The 21,123-nt window shown below is 45.3% G+C and overlaps 1 protein-coding gene across 13 annotated transcripts in view; it reads left to right on the top strand.

Moving 5' to 3' along the window:
- SOX6 (SRY-box transcription factor 6) overlaps positions 1-21,123 on the top strand; it is a 560,806-nt gene that overhangs the window by 292,985 nt on the left and 246,698 nt on the right. The window lies entirely within an intron of this gene.

Here is a 21,123-nt window from a genome sequence, read left to right on the forward strand (position 1 = left end):
GCGTTCCGTATTCATGGGAAGGTACCCACATGTTAGTGTTAGATAAAAGCCGATAGTATTAATACTAACCTCCGTAACGCTTTCCAAATTATAGATGATGTGATAGTTTTAAGTTGCAATTAAACAAGTGTATTTGGGGTTGTAGTCGACAGTAAAATGTCGGCAAGTTGAGAATTTCAATAGTGACATAAGGTGGACATTTTGACATCGGGATCCGGTATCTAGGTCGACACTATCTAGGTCGACCACTATTGGTCGACAGTAACTAGGTCGGCAGGGTTTCTAGGTCGACAGGGTCTCTAGGTCGACATGTTTTTCACAATTTATTTCTTCTTTTGAACCTTTTCATACTTAACGATCCACATGGACTCCGATTGGGACCGGTAACCCGTGCCGAGCGCAGCGGTAGCAGAGCGAGGCACCTTGATCGAAGCGAGCCATGCGAGGGGACATGGCGCACTAATTGGGGTTTCCGGTCACTGTACGAAGAAAACGACACCAAAAAACATTCAAATCTCCTCATGTCGACCTTTTGACCTGTCGACCTAGACTAGTGATGGCTACCCTTGACACTACAGCTGTTGTTGAACTACACATCCCAGCATGCCCTGCTACAGTTTTGCTATTTGGCCATGCTAAAACTGATGCAGGGCATGCTGGGATGTGTAGTTCAACAACAGCTGGAGTGTCAAGGTTAGCCATCACTGACCTAGACCATGTCGACCTAGTGACTGACGACCAATAGTGGTCGACCTAGACACTATCTACCTTCCATACCACACCCGTTGACATCCTGACCGGATAACATTTGCCGACATAACATTTAGGAAAGAGTATAATTCTGTAGGCCATGTAGTCACACCGCAGGAGTTACCATTGAAACGTCTCCATGTGCTCCGACTTCACAAAAATGGCGGCCTTTAACACTTGCGTGACAAGGACCGGACTTCCTCTCCGTACGTCTTATGCAGCTTGCATGCACAGTCTCAGATCTAATGAAGCAGTGTAATGCTGACCGTCAGGAAAGGGACACAATACACATCGCCAGGTCTACTCTAGAGAGTTTATTGTCTTCTATATTATAGAGCAGGTCTCCCTTTATCTGACGACAGAAATGAGAACGGGTTCATAATGAAGTCTGCCGCAAAAGGAGCAGTTGATGCCAAGGTAGCGCCAAACCTCGCCAACACATTAAATCACCTCACAGTAAAATTTAATTGACATCATTGTTTAAATAATTCACAATTTTATAGTCTAATCGTGCAGCGAAAGCAGGCTGAAGTTAAACATGGATGATTGGAAATGCACACAGCTATTATTTAACGTCTGTGCGCGAATTGGCACTCGCAGAGGTGGAAGCCATATTGTGCCTGACGAGCGCTGCGCATTTAATATGATCGTTATTCGTTTTATCAAGAATCAACATGTGGACATTTACCCAGCGGGGAATAAAACCATTTCATATTATTATGCATTAGATAAACAGCAGCTGGCACCTTCGTCGCAGCCGTCAGTGGTGCTAATAATGAGGATTGTTCAGGTAGGGTTACTGTGGGAAATTATTTACAGGGAAGGAGTTAAAGGCTCATACCATGCAGAAGTAGAAAGTAAGTTTTGGGGTACACTTAGGCAGGTCCACAGATTGAGGTCTGTTTTCCCAGCGTGATGCTTTAGTTTAGGAACTTGCCAATGCCTTTAGCAATTTGGGAAATGCCTGCTCTGCAAGAATCTCCTACATCCAAATTTTCGGGGCCATTAAGTGGTTTCTCATAGTCAAAATTTGCACTTAAAATTAAGCTAATAAAGTACATTGAAAAAAAAAAAACCACAAGTGCATTCTATAAAAAGATAAGGTAGAAGATGATTGGACGCTTTGTAAACTTTTCTACCTGTCCTCTGTAGAAAATGTGATAAATTTTTCTGTATCACAAGTATTTACTATTATTCACTGTGGTGAAAAGCTTATAGATATATCACTGATAGATATATCTGCAGATCAGTTGATCGGCAGATATATCTATGGACGGATCGAGCAGTGTGTTGAGCATACACACTGCCCGATCCGTCGGGGACTGACGTCGTGAACTGGGCGAGCATGAACACCCGCCCGCCCAGTTCAGCTGTCAATCACCGCCGGCTGCCGCAGCATGGGTACGGGCGGTCGGCCGAGCGCCCATACACACACAGCAACGCACCAATATATCGGTAGATATATTGCCCATCGGCTGTGCTGTGGGGCCTACGCGATACATCTGTGAATGATGGAGTTCACAGACGTATCGCCCGTACACACTGGCCGACGGACGCGCGATATATTGGCCGTTCAAGAGAACGCCCGATATATCGGCCAGTGTGTACCTACCTTTAGTGATCACATCTTGATGCTTCTCAGCAACCTCACCCTGTCAAAGATTTCGAGAGCAGATGTTTCACCTTTGGTAGCTTGTGATTGGACAAATTGTTGTGTCCGTCCAATCAGGGCCAACTTAACAGCATTGTAGGGCAAAGCTGGGCAAAGCACTGGGGCCCCTGCCCACCCATTCACAGGAACCAATGAAATAAATGACAACATGCTCCTTCGGCTGCCCTGTAACGTCTCTCTACATGCTTCCATAAAGTGAGCGACCGTCAGCACTCTGATTGGCTCCAGCCATCCACCAATCAGCATACTGACAGTCATTCACTGTCTGGCTGCAGGCTGGGAGGAAGGTAGAGAACGCAACCTTGCCACTATGATTGTGTTACCAGAATTGTGCGGCTCTGGGAAGATGGCCAGTGTGCCTATGCGTTCTAGTACCCTAGGTCCATGGACAGCTGATGAGTTCAGAACGTGTGATCGCTCCCATATTTGCATAAATACAAATGAACACAAAACATCTTCTGTCACACTGGTCTGTCAGCTCTAGGCCGGGGGATCCGGTCTGAAGATCGACAGTGTCTAGGTCGACAATGTTTAGGTCGACTACTATAGGTCGACAGTCACTAGGTCGACATGGATGGAAGGTCGACAGGGTTTCTAGGTCGACATGTGCTAGGTCGACAGGTCTAAAGGTCGACATGAGTTTTTCACATTTATTTTTTGGGGGGGATTTTTTCATACTTAACGATCCACGTGGACTACGATTGGAACGGTAAAGTGTGCCGAGCGAAGCTGTAGCGGAGCGAAGGCACCATGCCCGAAGCATGGCGAGCGAAGCGAGCCATGCGAGGGGACGCGGTGCACTAATTTGGGATCCCGGTCACTCTACGAAGAAAACGGAAAAAAAAAATTTCCTCATGTCGACCTTTAGTCCTGTCGACCTAGCACATGTCGACCTAGAGACCCTGTCGACCTTCCATCCATGTCGACCTAGTGACTGTCGACCTATAGTGGTCGACCTAAACATTGTCGACCTAGATACTGTCGATAAAACGAACCACACCCCTAGGCCGGCCCATTACACGTACATTACACTTATTATTACTGTGCAGGTTAACCCAAGTCTACACACAGAATGCATTTATGTTTCATACGCATCTTATACACACAGGGTGTCGTTCTGACCCGTTCGCTCTCTGCGTTTTAACGCAGCAGAGCCAACGGGTCCCTACTGCGCATGCGTCGGCCGAAGGCTGTAGCAGGGATACAATTATCACCTCTGCCTGATTGACAGGCAGAGGCGATCGCTGGGCAGGAGGGGGCGGAACGGCAGCCGCCATTTCGTGGGTTTGGTCTGGCCAAAGCAGGCGTGGCCGGACTGCACGGTGGGCGGGCCGCAGCGGCTGCGTAACGTCACACACAGCCGCTGCGGGCCGGGGAGCGATGAGTAGCTCCCGGCCACCACGCTAAAGCTGCGCTGGTCGGGAGCTACTCCTGAAGTGCAAAGGCATCGCCGCTGTGCGATGCCTTTGCACTTCTGCGAGGGGGGGCCGGACTGACATGCGGGGCGGACTAGCCCCGTGCTGGGCGTCCCCCCGCATATCAGGAAAGTTGATCGTAGCTGTGCTAAATTTAGCACAGCTACGATCAACTCTGAATGACCACCATAGCCAGAAGGTAATTTTGTACAATATTTTAAACAATTTTGTGCATTTAACAAAGTTTGTGTACATACACAAAATTAATTTGCGTCATACACACATTATACACCAGCCTAAAAATAATTTTATACAATATTTCTCTGACGTCCTAGTGGATGCTGGGGACTCCGTCAGGACCATGGGGATTAGCGGCTCCGCAGGAGACAGGGCACAAAAATAAAGCTTTAGGATCAGGTGGTGTGCACTGGCTCCTCCCCCTATGACCCTCCTCCAAGCCTCAGTTAGGTTTTTGTGCCCGTCCGAGCAGGGTGCAATCTAGGTGGCTCTCCTAAAGAGCTGCTTAGAAAAAGTTTTTAGGTTTTTTATTTTACAGTGAGGCCTGCTGGCAACAGGCTCACTGCAACGAGGGACTTAGGGGAGAAGAAGTGAACTCACCTGCGTGCAGGATGGATTGGCTTCTTAGGCTACTGGACACCATTAGCTCCAGAGGGATCGAACACAGGCCCAGCCATGGAGTCCGGTCCCGGAGCCGCGCCGCCGACCCCCTTGCAGATGCCGAAAAGTAAAGAGGTCCTGAAACCGGCGGCAGAAGACTTTTCAGTCTTCATGAGGTAGCGCACAGCACTGCAGCTGTGCGCCATTGTTGTCACACACTTCACACCAGCGGTCACTGAGGGTGCAGGGCGCTGTGGGGGGCGCCCTGGGCAGCAATGAAATACCTATACTGGCTAAAAGATACATCACATATAGCCCCTGGGGTTAAATGGATGTATTTAACCCCTGCCAGGTCTCAGAAAAACGGGAGAAGAAGCCCGCCGAAAAGATTATATGATTATATATATTAAGATGCTATAAGGGAAAAACACTTATATAAAGGTTGTCCCTGTATAATTATAGCGTTTTGGTGTGTGCTGGCAAACTCTCCCTCTGTCTCTCCAAAGGGCTAGTGGGGTCCTGTCCTCTATCAGAGCATTCCCTGTGTGTGTGCTGTGTGTCGGTACGTGTGTGTCGACATGTATGAGGACGATATTGGTGAGGAGGCGGAGCAATTACCTGTAATGGTGATGTCACTCTCTAGGGAGTCGACACCGGAATGGATGGCTTATTTAAGGAATTACGTGATAATGTCAACACGCTGCAAGGTCGGTTGACGACATGAGACGGCCGGCAAACCAATTAGTACCTGTCCAGGCGTCTCAAACACCGTCAGGGGCGTTAAAACGTCTTTTTACCTCAGTCGGTCGACACAGACACAGACACGGACACTGACTCCAGTGTCGACGGTGAAGAAACAAACGTATTTTTCTTTTAGGGCCACACGTTACTTGTTAAGGGCAATGAAGGAGGTGTTACATATTTCTGATACTACAAGTACCACAAAAAAGGGTATTTTGTGGAGTGTGAAAAAACTACCTGTAGTTTTTCCTGAATCAGATAAATTAAATGAAGTGTGTGATGATGCGTGGGTTTCCCCCGATAGAAAATTATTGGCGGTATACCCTTTCCCGCCAGAAGTTAGGGCGCGTTGGGAAACACCCCTTAGGGTGGATAAGGCGCTCACACGCTTATCAAAACAAGTGGCGGTACCGTCTCCAGATAGGGCCGCCCTCAAGGAGCCAGCTGATAGGAGGCTGGAAAATATCCTAAAAAGTATATACACACATACTGGTGTTATACTGCGACCAGCGATCGCCTCAGCCTGGATGTGCAGCGCTGGGGTGGCTTGGTCGGATTCCCTGACTGAAAATATTGATACCCTTGACAGGGACAGTATTTTACTGACTATAGAGCATTTAAAGGATGCATTTCTATATATGCGAGATGCACAGAGGGATATTTGCACTCTGGCATCAAGAGTAAGTGCGATGTCCATATCTGCCAGAAGTTGTTTATGGACACGACAGTGGTCAGGTGATGCAGATTCCAAACGGCACATGGAAGTATTGCCGTAAAAAGGAGAAAAAGACAACGTCTTTTCAGCCTCAGTCCTTTCGTCCCCATAAGGGCAAGCGGTCAAAAGGCCAGTCATATCTGCCATGGGATAGAGGAAAGGGAAGAAGACTGCAGCAGGCAGCCCATTCCCAGGAACAGAAGCCCTCCACCGCTTCTGCCAAGTCCTCAGCATGACGCTGGGGCCGTACAAGCGGACTCAGGTGCGGTGGGTGGTCGTCTCAAGAGTTTCAGCACGCAGTGGGCTCACTCGCAAGTGGACCCCTGGATCCTACAAGTAGTATCCCAGGGGTACAGATTGGAAGTTCGAGACGTCTCCCCCTCGGAGGTTCCTGAAGTCTGCTTTACCAACGTCTCCCTCCGACAGGGAGGCAGTAGTGGAAACAATTCACAAGCTGTATTCCCAGCAGGTGATAATCAAAGTACCCCTCCTACAACAAGGAAAGGGGTATTATTCCACACTATATTGTGGTACTGAAGCCAGACGGCTCGGTGAGACCTATTCTAAATCTGAAATATTTGAACACTTACATAAAAAGGTTCAAATCAAGATGGAGTCACTCAGAGCAGTGATAGCGAACCAGGAAAAAGGGGACTATATGGTGTCCCGGGACAGATGCTTACCTCCATGTCCCAATTTGCCCTTCTCACCAATGGTACCTCAGGTTCGTGGTACAGAACTGTCACTATCAGTTTCAGACGCTGCCGGTTGGATTGTCCACGGCACCCCGGGTCCTTACCAAGGTAATGGCCGAAATGATGATTCTTCTTCAAAGAAAATGGACGATCTCCTGATAAGGGCAAGGTCCAGAGAACAGTTGGAGGTCGGAGTAGCACTATCTCATGTAGTTCTACGACAGCACGGGTGGATTCTAAATATTCCAAAACCGCAGCTGTTTCCGACGACACGTCTGCTGTTCCTAGGGATGATTCTGGACACAGTCCAGAAAAAGGTGTTTCTCCCGGAGAAGAAAGCCAGGGAGTTATCCGAGCTAGTCAGGAACCTCCTAAAACCAGGAAAAGTGTCAGTGCATCATTGCACAAGGGTCCTGGGAAAAATGGTGGCTTCTTACGAAGCGATTCCATTCGGCAGATTTCACGCAAGAACTTTTCAGTGGGATCTGCTGGACAAATGGTCCGGATCGCATCTGCAGATGCATCAGCGGATAACCTTATCGCCACGGACAGGGGTGTCTCTTCTGTGGTGGTTGCAGAGTGCTCATCTGTTAGAGGGCCGCAGATTCGGCATACAGGACTGGGTCCTGGTGACCACGGATGCCAGTCTGAGAGGCTGGGGAGCGGTCACACAGGGAAGAAACTTCCAGGGGAGTATGGTCAAGCCTGGAGATGTCTCTTCACATAAATATACTGGAGCTAAGAGCGATTTACAATGCTCTAAGCCTGGCAAAACCCCTGCTTCAGGGTCAGCCGGTGTTGATCCAGTCGGACAACATCACGGCAGTCGCCCACGTAAACAGACAGGGCGGCACAAGAAGCAGGAGAGCAATGGCAGAAGCTGCAAGGATTCTTCGCGGGGCGGAAGATCATGTGATAGCACTGTCAGCAGTGTTCATTCCGGGAGTGGACAACTGGGAAGCAGACTTCCTCAGCAGACACGATCTACACCCGGGAGAGTGGGGACTTCATCCAGAAGTCTTCCACATGATTGTGAACCGTTGGGAAAAACCAAAGGTGGATATGATGGCGTCTCGCCTTAACAAAAAACTGGACAGGTATTGCGCCAGGTCAAGAGACCCTCAGGCAATAGCTGTGGACGCTCTGGTAACACCGTGGGTGTTCCAGTCAGTGTATGTGTTTCCTCCTCTGCCTCTCATACCAAAAGTACTGAGAATTATACGGCAAAGGGGAGTAAGAACGATACTCGTGGCTCCGGATTGGCCAAAAAAAAAAAAACTTGGTACCCGGAACTTCAGGAGATGCTCACGGAAGATCCGTGGCCTCTACCTCTAAGACGGGACCTGCTTCAGCAGGGACCGTGTCTATTCCAAGACTTACCGCGGCTGCGTTTGACGGCATGGCGGTTGAACGCCGAATTCTAAGGGAAAAAGGCATTCCGGAAGAGGTCATTCCTACACTGGTAAAAGCCAGGAAGGAGGTGACTGCACAACATTATCACCGCATTTGGAGAAAATATGTTGCGTGGTGTGAGGCCAGGAAGGCCCCCACGGAGGAATTTCAATTGGGTCGATTCCTACATTTCCTGAAAACAGGATTGTCTATGGGCCTCAAATTGGGGTCCATTAAGGTTCAAATTTCGGCCCTGTCGATTTTCTTCCAGAAAGAATTGGCTTCAGTTCCTGAAGTCCAGACTTTTGTAAAAGGAGTACTACATATACAGCCCCGGTTGTGCCCCCAGTGGCTCCGTGGGACCTTAATGTAGTTTTGGATTTTCTCAAATCCCATTGGTTTGAGCCACTCAAATTGGTGGATTTGAAATATCTTACATGGAAAGTAACCATGCTACTGGCCCTGGCTTCAGCCAGGAGAGTGTCAGAATTGGCGGCTTTATCGTATAAAAGCCCATATCTGATTTTCCATTCGGACAGGGCAGAACTGCGGAAGCGTCCTCAGTTTCTGCCTAAGGTGGTGTCAGCGTTTCACCTGAACCAGCCTATTGTGGTGCCTGCGGCTACTAGCGATTTGGAGGATTCCAAGTTGCTGGACGTTGTCAGGGCATTGAAAATATATATTTCAAGGACGGCTGGAGTCAGAAAATCTGACTCGCTGTTTATACTGTATGCACCCAACAAGCTGGGTGCTCCTGCTTCTAAGCAGACCATTGATCGTTGGATTTGTAGCACAATTCAACTTGCACATTCTGTGGCAGGCCTGCCACAGCCTAAATCTGTCAAGGCCCATTCCACAAGGAAGGTGGGCTCATCCTGGGCGGCTGCCCGAGGGGTCTCGGCATTACAACTCTGCCGAGCAGCTACGTGGTCGGGGGAGAACACGTTTGTAAAATTCTACAAATTTGATACCCTGGCTAAAGAGGACCTGGAGTTCTCTCATTCGGTGCTGCAGAGTCATCCGCACTCTCCCGCCCGTTTGGGAGCTTTGGTATAATCCCCATGGTCCTGACGGAGTCCCCAGCATCCACTAGGACGTCAGAGAAAATAAGATTTTACTTACCGATAAATCTATTTCTCGTAGTCCGTAGTGGATGCTGGGCGCCCATCCCAAGTGCGGATTGTCTGCAATACTTGTACATAGTTATTGTTACAAAAAAATCGGGTTGTTATTGTTGTGAGCCGTCTGTTCAGAGGCTCCTACGTTTGTCATACTGTTAACTGGGTTCAGATCACAAGTTGTACGGTGTGATTGGTGTGGCTGGTATGAGTCTTACCCGGGATTCAAAATCCTTCCTTATTGTGTACGCTCGTCCGGGCACAGTATCCTAACTGAGGCTTGGAGGAGGGTCATAGGGGGAGGAGCCAGTGCACACCACCTGATCCTAAAGCTTTATTTTAGTGCCCTGTCTCCTGCGGAGCCGCTAATCCCCATGGTCCTGACGGAGTCCCCAGCATCCACTACGGACTACGAGAAATAGATTTATCGGTAAGTAAAATCTTATTTTTTTTATCATTTTGTGCATTAAACAAAGTTTGTGTACATTGGACCTTCGGAAAGCAAAGCTGTCACTATCTCAGTGACGCTAAAAAAAAAATTATATTTCAGAAATTTGGATATGGGGGACCCAAGGTGTACCAATACTTATAAATGATGGGGTCATTTATTGGGAGTGGTTATAATTCTGTAATTTCTGTAACTCCGTCTGACCATCTCTATCCATAGAGGTGTGGCTTCTAGAATATCAACATAAATAAAAATAATTACAATATAAATAGGCATTTTATATCTGCCCAGCAAGTCATCCTGTTAAAGGACATATTTATTATATATTAATTACCAGGTATTTTTTATATATTTATTATCTATAGTTAGTATTTTTAATTGGATAACATATTTTGTGTATTTATGTAATAACAGATATTTTTTTAGCGTTGCGCTTTACAATTTACATTCTCGCTGAAGATGATGAATTTTTAGCTTTGCGAACTGTGTTTTAGCTTTGCGAACATATGATATATGAGTCTAGATATAAAATAACATTTAATTAAAAAAAACAAAAAACAATTCTGGTAATTTTTCAATTCTTATGACAAATCTACAGCCTTAGAGTATGTAAAAGAGAACCGGTATTTACCTTCTAATACTCATTTGCTATTCAGATAACTTACCATAACTTATTAAATGGCAATTTATTCTGATTAGACAATTTGAAAAGTTAATTAAATATTTATACACACACACAATACTGTGGGCGCATGTGTAATTCTTGGCTCCTTTGCTTCTGTATGTCTGGAGGAAGAAAATACAATTATTATTATTATTTTTCTACTGTATACACGGCTACATGCTCCTCTCAGGTCTAGCTGGAATACAGTATTTCTGGCGTCTGTACCCTGTAAGACGGAATACTCACATCCTGTACCGTCATTTACAATTTCAAGGAGCAATAACTGATATAATGAAATGTAATGAATAATATATTGGTCATAGATTGAGGTCCATTAAATAAATGACCTAAGAAACATTTAATCAGATGTAAAATAGGAACATTGAAACTACTTTCTACAGCGCACTCTTGTACAGAAGTATTACTAAGCAAACACTGTAGCTATGCTTTGTGTTCTTAGCCACGTATGGATGTCCCGTGCTCTCTACCTGAGTTTTGAACCTTTTTTTTCCCATTAGTATTTATGTATTCACAGTCATAATTAAAGACCTAACGCTTCCTAATATACATTTAGCGATTTGTAATTAAACTGTATATTTAATATGGTTCGATTTGTGAGCTGAATATAAAATGTTCCCTTTCTCATATCCTTCTATCCTACCAGTCCTGGCGGTTTGATCGCAGGACACGTGTTTGAGTTGCGCTATTTTGACACTTTGCAGAAACACAAATTACAGGCTCAGCGGGCCTTATCCATCGTTTCTTGTTTAATTACATGGGTGGTCATTCCGAGTTGTTCGCTCGCTAGCTGTTTTTAGCAGCCATGCAAACGCTATGCCGCCGCCCACTGGGAGTGTATTTTAGCTTAGCAGAAGTGCGAACGAAAGGATCGCAGAGCGGCGGCGAAAATTTTTTGTGCAGTTTTAGAGTAGCTCAAAACCTACTCAGCGCTTGCAATCACTTCAGACTGTTCAGTTCCTGTCACAAACACACCCTGCGTTCGCCCAGCCACGCCTGCGTTTTTCCTGCTATGCCTGCGTTTTTCCTGGCACGCCTGCGTTTTTTCGAACACTCCCTGAAAACGGTCAGTTGACACCCCAGAAACGCCCACTTCATGTCAATCACTCTGCGGCCAGCAGTGCGACTGAAAAGCTTCGCTATACCTTGTGTGAAACTACATCGGCCGTTGTAATAGTATGTCGCGCATGCGCATTGCGTTGCATACGCATGCGCAGAAGTGCCTTTTTTTGCCTCATCACTGCACAGCGAACGAATGCAGCTAGCGATCAACTCGGAATGACCACCATTGTACTGGGATTTTATTGTACAGTTGCTCAGCACTGAAAATAGGGACAATTTTCAGGGATATGTCTTTAAAACCCGGGAATGTCCCTGAGTTTAGGGGACAGCAGGCGGATGTTGGATGTGCGTGACAATAAAATTGGTGAACATTCCCTCCGATTATGCCTAACTAGTGAGAAGTCTTATGATGAGTGTGTAATATCGCAGTTATATATCCTGTTCCGTATCAGTGACTAGTCCCTTTGTGCCTGTGGCGGGGCATTATTACAGTAAATGTTTTATTCTTTATAAACCACCATTATCATTATGACATGCACACATACTGTACCCGTGCTAACGATGTGCGTACATCCAAGTAATTCACGGTGCACAGAAACATTTAACAAGTGCGATTTTATTTCCTGGTCTTTTCACGAGCTATATTGTGCATAAACTGTGCATTTTCTTTATGTCTGCGTGTCCTGACTTACTCCGTCACCCTGCGGCCTGAGACCAGGTGAACGAGCTCGTCAGCCGCTGTCAGACCGGACACACAAAGCCGGCTGGCACAGCAAAGTAGTTGGGAATAACATAGCAGAACCTGTGAATAAGCCAAGCTCAGCGATACTGTCTAGGCAGGATAAGCAGCCCATTGTATTGCAGTGTGTATACTGCTAGTCACTGGTCATTTTATCCTTGTATGTCTTATTTCCATGTATTGCTAATCGTACATTTTATCTGACTGTGTTGCGCCAAACATGGCTGCAGTGTTGGACTGCCCCACCAGGGTACAGGGGAAACCTCCGGTGGACTCCTCTGCCTCCTCCTCTAAGGATCAGGATCCAGACTGTGCTCTTGAATTATACATAATACATGTTACCTTATACTGCACAGGAATATGGAGTATTTTGTACAGTGCATTGCTGTTATTAATCTATTACAGTATCATGCATGCACTACAGTATTTACTATATATATTTATCCATGGGCCCGTACCATGCACTCTCTAATGGTCAGCCAAACCTCTGTAGCGGCGTGCTACACCCCTACCATGGCTGCCTCACATGGCACTATATAATGTAGAATAAATAATGCATATTACCAATGATTATGCAAGGCTCTCGCCCAGTATTTTTATCTTCCCCATTAGTGTATGTGTCATCTGTTCTGCCCAATGTAATCCCCTGTAATGCGCCTAAAATTTCTGCCTCACCTGGATCCTTCTTGGGTAGGATGGATAATCCTTAGAACCCAAAACGACTGCCACTCTTCTGTGTTACGTTCATGTTTTCTGTATTTCATGCAAATCTAAACCTCCGTTTTATATGCAAACTACTTGTAAAGCGCCTTGAGTCCTATTGGAGAAAAGAGCGATATAAATACAATTCTTCTTCTTAGAATTATATAAAGACTGAACAACAGACACACTTGTCGCGTCGCTGGGGGAGGAAGACGCACAAAGTGGGGACTGGGGTCTCTCAGATTAACACTAAGCAAACCTCAGGTTCCACGCTCCCAGATTCCTCCCTGTATTAGTTACACCTCCGAATGGAAAGTGTAATGTGCCCGAGGCTTTCACTTTCATAAGTGTTCAGTGTAAATATTGCCTACTGCACTTCTCTTCCTCCCCTGCCAATTCCATCCACCCTGCATTCCAGCGCTGCCTACGCACCACCGGAGTGAAGGAATAATCCTGCAACTCTCCACCTGGCTCTCACCGCCCCCTGTCCGGCCTGCGTGCTGGCGAAGAGTTTGCATGTTTTAATGGAAAGGCGGCCTGTGGCCGGAACGCTGTGGATGTTCCGGGGGGAAGACGTGCAGCATCTGATCTCATTTCTGATGTTTCTCCATGCATCCCGTTCCTGCAGAAATCGCTCGCTCATTAGTCATTGGCAGCATTGAGGCACGGATCATTATTTTCATTGGTACAGCGGGTATACAGTAACTAGGCATCTGCGTTCTGCGCACACTTTATTAAGTCTTTAAACGTCAAAGCTGATTTGAAATAATAAGGGTCGACATTTAGGGCTCTGATGTTCCCGCTTAGACTTTTTTTCTACATTTTGTTTTCTTTTTCATGTCTGATCCTCCTTGTATACAAAATAGGAGCCACGAAAACATACGCGCGGCAGAGATTCTCCCCCAATCTGACTTCATAGATTGTAATGAGAATATTTAAGCAAATGAAACATAGGTGACACTGCGGACACAGCATAAAACGAAAACTAATATAGCGCAAGTGGTCCAGCATCTTGTAACGTGCTGATAATGGTCCTGATTCCACGTCACGCTCATCTTCGTCTTTCGTATGTCGATGCTGTGGCAGATTTCCACGGAACGGCGACGCCCGCTTGCAGCGTTGGGGCTGTGGCAGGTGCAGTTTCTGCGGCTGAACATGGAGCGCTGTGTTGAGCAGTAGTGCGTCTTTTAGACGCAGCTGCTGGCAGTGTCGCACCTGTGACATTCCCTCGTCAACCTGGCCACTCCCCCGTTTCCTCCAAGGGAAACCCTCGAAAATCCATACTCTATCCAGATTTATTCTGCCTCTCGGTTAGTTATCAGGACGCATGCGCAGTGCTTAAAACATCGGCCAACTACATACCTATCGGAATTGCGTGCGGTTAACGCAAGACAGAACCAACCAAATTGATGTTTTCTGAAACCAATATATATATATATATATACATATATATAAACTTTCAGCCCAAAATGATGTGAACAATATTTAGATTGTTGAAAATCAACAAACCGCGTCCTGGCGGACATTATATTTGCGAAACTGAATTCTGATAAATTATTTTTATGCTGCTTTTTTCGTTTTCAAATGGAAACAGCCGCAAAGCTGAATCGTGCACAATATCTCCGTGTTCTCTGCGCTATAACAGTTGTGAATCTACAGCAGCAGGACGAGGCGCAACAATAGGCCGACTCCCGCTGAAGTCTTACATAAAAAACAATGCACAGCGCTGCACAGGTTGGGAAAGCTGGCCTGTATTAGGGCAGGAATGTGGGTGATAATCCGCCCAGGTTCTGTTATCAGGTTCTCCAGCAGGATTCCGATCATTCTTCCCCTGATTGAATGCTCTGTGTACAAATCTTAATTATCTTCAGCGCTGGGCTCTGCAATAGCGTGCCAGCGCTCAGGTGCTGGGTCCTGACCTCCTGCTTTGTAGATGACCTGTCTGTAGCATAGTATAGATTTATGGCCAGCTGGCAGCTGAGAACCCCTCACATCCTCCGTTCTGTGTGCTTTGACTCCTAGAAGAGACTTGACAGCCTCTTACTCCAAGGTGGAATCAGCACATTCATTGTAGGAGATCACTTTTTTTTTTTTTTAACCAATTAGAGGCCTACATTTCACTTTGACTTTTAATGTATAAACTTGACCCATCTAGAACTTTATTGACCCCTCAAAGAGATCTGCATATCATTGCTCTGCTCACATCTTCCCCCTAACAGGTACATAGTGATATATTCTTTCACCCAGTTTTGTCTTCTAATTGTGTCCACTTGTAAAGCGCAGTGGAATTTGCTGCGCTGTATAAGACACTGTTAATAATAAACTAATAATCGTATTACATTACAGACCTCTCTAGGGATCTGCAGATCATTGCTCTGTTCCATCTACCCCCTGATGGATACATAGTGATATATTCTGCAGATTACTACATTATTAACCTCTCTAGAGATCTGCAGAACATTGCTCTGTTTCATCTAATGGGGACCTTTACATCTGAGCTGCGTTTCCCCCGTTCTGACGAATTCCATCTGCAATCAAGAAAGCGGATTGGTGGGCATCGCTGATTGGCGATCTCTCAGGGAATCCGCAAACTACAGCATCTTAAAAATCCCTGACTCAATTTTTGGTCAAGGAGTTCCAAAATGTTGGATTTCCCTGATCCCCCAACCTCCATTGTGAGGACGAAGAATCCGATCGCGCCCTGACAGATAAATAACGATATCTACAGAACTTCTCCACTTACCTGCAAAATATTGGTCCATTTCAGATATCACTTTGCAGAGTACATATTGATATTTTTTTGTGTATTTTTTGTTCTAGCATATAGTATCTTTTCGGGCTTTTTACACATAAATTTGAAACTTGACTGTTACACTGTTAGTTTAACTATCTGCATATTAAAGAAAAAGAATCAATTCACAATATTTATTTTTAGTGACATATTCCTATAACAACATAATCATCTAAAATAAAATGTAAGTTAGAATTGCATTCCATAGATAAATAGATGTTACTTTTCTGGTTGCTGTCATCACTCATCGTTGTCAACTCTGACAGCATATTTAGATAATTTGCGTTTAAATAGAATTTTTTTATTTATTTTTATTTTTTTAGTAAATGAGTTGTTGCAAAAAAGCCAATATTATATTTGTGACTAGATGACTAAATTGTTTTAATAGTAGAGAGAGAGCCGCCTCCGTCTCATTAGACGATGATATCCCTTTACAGGACAAATTGTTATGTTGTATCAGTAATTGGTGGTTATATTAAGATTCTGCTGTTATCAGGCCAAAGCCTATAAAAGTAATATATGCTCCTAATTGTTAAAATTAGATTCTTTGTTTTTATTGCATAACAAGTATTTTGATACCCTCTGCCGCAACTTACAGCTTCTTAATTTCTCTCCGCTTGCTGAAAGATATAATTACTAAATAAATTGCCTTTTCTGCTGAAATATTACCCAAAAACATTTTCAAGCTGTGTTGTCTTTCTGGTAAAACTTGTGCAAATGTAATGCAATTAAAACCTACTTAGTGATTCTGTGGTTGCAAATACGGCCTTGGAATCTGAAAGCAGCAATCAGCCTGGCGGGATAACGCACAGGAAATCATCCCTACAGCATAACGCTTAGGAACCGTGCGAATCGCAGGCCGCCAAAATTGCGCCTCGTGGTTACTGCAATGCAGAACAGACGCCGTCTTTTGACGCAAGAATCAAATCTCACACACCGGCAGGCCGTGAATTTTGTGCACATGTAAAATGTGAACGACAGTCATTGATTTAATTAAGAAAATCCCATTTAGTATCTTCAAGGTCACAATTAGTTACAGCGACTCACAGATATTTCCTTGTGTTCATTAGAACTGCGTGACATTTGTCTTATTTAAATACTTTAAATACACAGTTTTCTGCAGCTGGCAGAGTTGAAAGCCTGGAATTGGTTTATTTCATTATATTAATCAACTTTTTCTTGTATGACCTTGTTTAAATCACAAATCTGTTTCTGCTTTTTTATTTATTTTGTAGGTCCGTGTTTGGCAAATAATAATTGTTTGCATTGCAGAGATGGTTATATAATTACTCCTGACCTGTACATGTTTGTGCTGATGTAATTAGGGGGACTTTACTGGTGGAAAAATGTAGATCCATTTAATAGCTCATTTTTATATTTTATTCTTTGCTATGGGCCACCGCTGTGAGTCACTTGATCATAGAGTTAGGGGCCTGGATAGAAAAGGTAAATTTCTGCTTTAATCATATAGCATCTGGAATTATCACAGATTTTTACATTTTAATGTGAAAGGGAATGATTTTCTTCTCCAGTGGAAAAATTCCTACTTTGTGTAATGTAAGCACCCCCGTGACATGCCATAGTTGTGTCCTGTAATAAATGCTCACATTATTAGGTAGGACTGTGTATGTATGTGTGACAGACGTTTCATAAATAGCTAGAGAGGAGATGGCAGTCTTTATCTAGAGATGAATGAACCAAAATCTTTATTTTAGCAACGTTTCGGACTTGGGATATATTTACTAAAGGTCGTTTGTCATCAGTTTTCAATCGATCTAAATTGATGTTGTGTTTCTGGGTCTAAAACACACATTTACTAACAGACAATCTGCTGATTGTAATAGCCTCCGAGTTCCGGAAGTGCGGGTGTTTTGTGCGAGTCTGCCCGTTTTTTTAAAGCAGCAGTAATTTACAAAATACCCGCACCTCCGGGTAGCCGATTGTTTGAGATTAATTTTTAAATGTTAGTAAATGTGTGTTTTAGCCGTAAAAGCACAATATCGATTTAGATTGATTTAAAGTTGATTTGAAAAAAAAAAATCTGATCTTTAGTAAATAAGCCTCTGAGTGTTGTCTTTTCTCAAGCTTACTCCAAAAGTGAACTTCCCTCTATCTAATTACATCCTCTGTGTACAGTATACATAACATCACATATATTGTCTTTCTTTACTCTCACACCCTCCTGACACTTGACCAACATTGGGGGTCATTCCGAGTTGTTCGTTCGTTATTTTTTGTCGCAACGGAGCGATTAGTCGCTAATGCGCATGCGCAATGTTCGCAGTGCGACTGCGCCAAGTAAATTTGCTATGCAGTTAGGTATTTTACTCACGGCATTACGAGGTTTTTTCTTCGTTCTGGTGATCGTAATGTGATTGACAGGAAGTGGGTGTTTCTGGGCGGAAACTGGCCGTTTTATGGGTGTGTGCGAAAAAACGCTACCGTTTCTGGGAAAAAATGCGGGAGTGGCTGGAGAAACGGGGGAGTGTCTGGCCGAACGCTGGGTGTGTTTGTGACGTCAAACCAGGAACGAAACTGACTGAACTGATCGCAGTGGCAGAGTAAGTCTCGAGCTACTCAGAAACTGCTAAGAAGTGTCTATTCGCAATTTTGCTAATCTTTCGTTCGCAATTTTGATAAGCTAAGATTCACTCCCAGTAGGCGGTGGCTTAGCGTGTGCAAAGCTGCTAAAAGCAGCTTGCGAGCGAACAACTCGGAATGAGGGCCATTGTGGGGTGATCATATCATACAACCCATTAAGAACCTAGCAATCTGGTGGACCATTATGCAATAGATAGCATCTATCCTTGTGTATCAATGCCTATTTCCCTATAGATTGTCAGCTTGCGAGCAGGGCCTTCCTACCTCTATGTCTGTCTGTTTTTACCCAGTTTTGTTCTATTACTGTTCTAATTGTAAAGCGCAACAGAATATGCTGCGCTATATAAGAAACTGTTAATAAATAATAAATAAAAGTGACCACGACCCCTTCCCCCCGAAAGATAGTTAGGTGGATAGTCTGTGTATGTAAAAAATAAAAAAAGACACTCAACACACCAATGACAATTATTCCATGTGAATGAAGAAGTATAATGCAAAGCAAAAATCGTCTCTAAGGTATTGCAGCGGACATAGCAGTTCATCGATTGCAGGATCAACATGTTGAATGTGTTGCGATCCTTTCTCATGTATTTGTATGTGTAGATGGTCTGACCCATTTCTTCATTGCGTCCTCAGTGGACCCCGCGCGAGCTCCCTAATGGTTCCCGCTAAAAGAGAGAACGGACAGACTTAGGAGAGGGGTGCCGGCCGCTGCGTTATCAGCTTGTACCAGTTTGAGAAAGGGACATTTGTGCGTGAAACGTTGCTAACTTACACAATAAACACACCTTGGGGGTCATTCTGACCCGATCGCACGCTGCAGTTTATCGCAGCAGTGCGATCGGGTCAGTACTGCGCCGGCGCCGCAGTCGATTGACAGGCAGAGGCGATCGCTGGGCGAGAGGGGGCTATACGGCGGCGTCAAGCCGCCTTTTATGGGTCGCAGTCCGGCCAACGCAGGCGTGGCCGGACCGTTGGGAGGGGCGGGCCGCGGTGGCTGCATGACGTCACACAGGAACTGCACTGGCCGGGAGCTACTCCTCAAATGCAAAAGCATCGCTGCTGTGCGATGCTTTTGCACTTCTGCAGGGGGGGGGGGGGGGGCGGCACTGACATGCGGGGCGGACTAGCCCTGTGCTGGACTTCCGCCCGCATGTCTGAGTGCTTGATCAACTCTGAATGACCCCCCTTGTTAGTGCAACCGTTCCAGAGTGCCATCTATTTTTTTGCTTTATCTGTATTACATGGCACCAACACCGTCCGTTTTCTCTAGATATATGTATATATATATTTATCACCTATTGTTCATCTTTGAACTGTACTGTCTGCCTAATTCTGGCTCCTGCAATTATTTTGCAGCACTGTGGCCATTGGTAGAATACTCTTAGTAAAGCATTATCACATAAAAACCATCTGAGGATTTACAAAGTATTACGCGTCCCATTGGCCGCCCATCGGGCAGCGCCGGCCTACGCTGTGATTATTATTGCATCGCCTTTTATTCATATCCTGGATGACATTTTCAGTGTTCTGCACTTTCCACCGCTCTCTGACACTTTCTATGGCAGTTTCGCTAATAAACAAATCAGATGTAGAGATAGTAATGTGTGTAACATGTGCGGCTGGTGTGACCTTGCCTGTTCAGGCCCAGCGTAGACATGACCTAATGCTCTGTGATTGCAGCAGATTACCTAGGCTGCTTTCTCTCATATACCGCAGGAGGTACTGTATACATGGTGGGAGCTGCACTGACTGCAGTGTGTGTCTCACCTCTTGCTGCACCAACATCTCCTAGGGATTGATTGGCTGAGCGTAGCAGGGTGTAACCCCATCCGATACCCGAATTACACTTCATGAGCCATAGGAAATTGTAGCCGTTTGCTGTAACAAAGTGAAACAGGAGAGGTCTGCAATCAGGGTGCTCAGCCGGAATCGTGTTTGGTTCTGCGAATTGCAGAAGTAGCAACCGCCGAGCAATGTCTCTCCCTATTATATTATATGTGTTTGATATTATGCGGGAATTCACTGATTTGTTTACACGTATTACTTGTGCTTACACTCAGATTCACATCAGTTCTCTGACAATATGGAGGTCCTTTCCTTATCTACTAAACCTACTGGTCCATTATCTCATCCAGGCATAAAGTAGAAGGACAGACATGAACTGCAGTCCTGTACTTTGTATCAACCATATTACAGGCGATTTCACAGCAGCACAGAGTATATCAGGGGATAAGTGATGTGTTAGTGAGGACAGGGCTGCATGTGACAGGGTCAGTGACATGATGTGAGGAGGGGAATGGAGGCAGCAGGGAGCCACAGACTGAGAGTTATATAGTGGGAGGAGCAGAGTCCCCAGCAGAACAGAGTATATCAGGAGATGAGTGATGTGTCAGTGAGGACAGGGCTGCATGTGACAGGGGCAGTGACATGATGTGAGGAGGGGAATGGAGGCAGCAGGAAGCCACAGACTGAGAGTTATATAGTGGGAGGAGCAGGGTCACCAGCAGCACAGTGTATATCAGGAGATGAGTGATGTGTTAGTGAGGACAGGGCTGCATGTGACAGGGGCAGTGATATGATGTGAGGACGGGAATGGAGGCAGTAGGAAGCCACAGACTGAGAGTTATATAGTGGGAGGAGCAGGGACTCCAGCAGCACAGAGTATATCAGGAGATGAGTGATGTGTCAGTGAGGACAGGGCTGCATGTGACAGGGGCAGTGACATGATGTGAGGAGGGGAATGGAGGCAGCAGAAAGCCACAGACTGGAAGTTATAAGTGGAAGTAGCAGGGTCCCCAGCAACATAAAATATAGATGAATAATTTGTTAGTGAGGAAAGGGCTGCATGTTGCAGAGTTGTATAGTGGAAGGAGCAGGGCCCCTAACAGCAGTGATGTGTGGCCCCTGTCACACTGATATAAGAGTATTATGGGGTCATATCCACCTCTATAGGAAATATATACTGTATTCTGCAATTGA

Source organism: Pseudophryne corroboree, chromosome 11, assembly GCF_028390025.1.
Source record: "Pseudophryne corroboree isolate aPseCor3 chromosome 11, aPseCor3.hap2, whole genome shotgun sequence".
In the NCBI taxonomy this organism is placed as follows: domain Eukaryota; kingdom Metazoa; phylum Chordata; class Amphibia; order Anura; family Myobatrachidae; genus Pseudophryne; species Pseudophryne corroboree.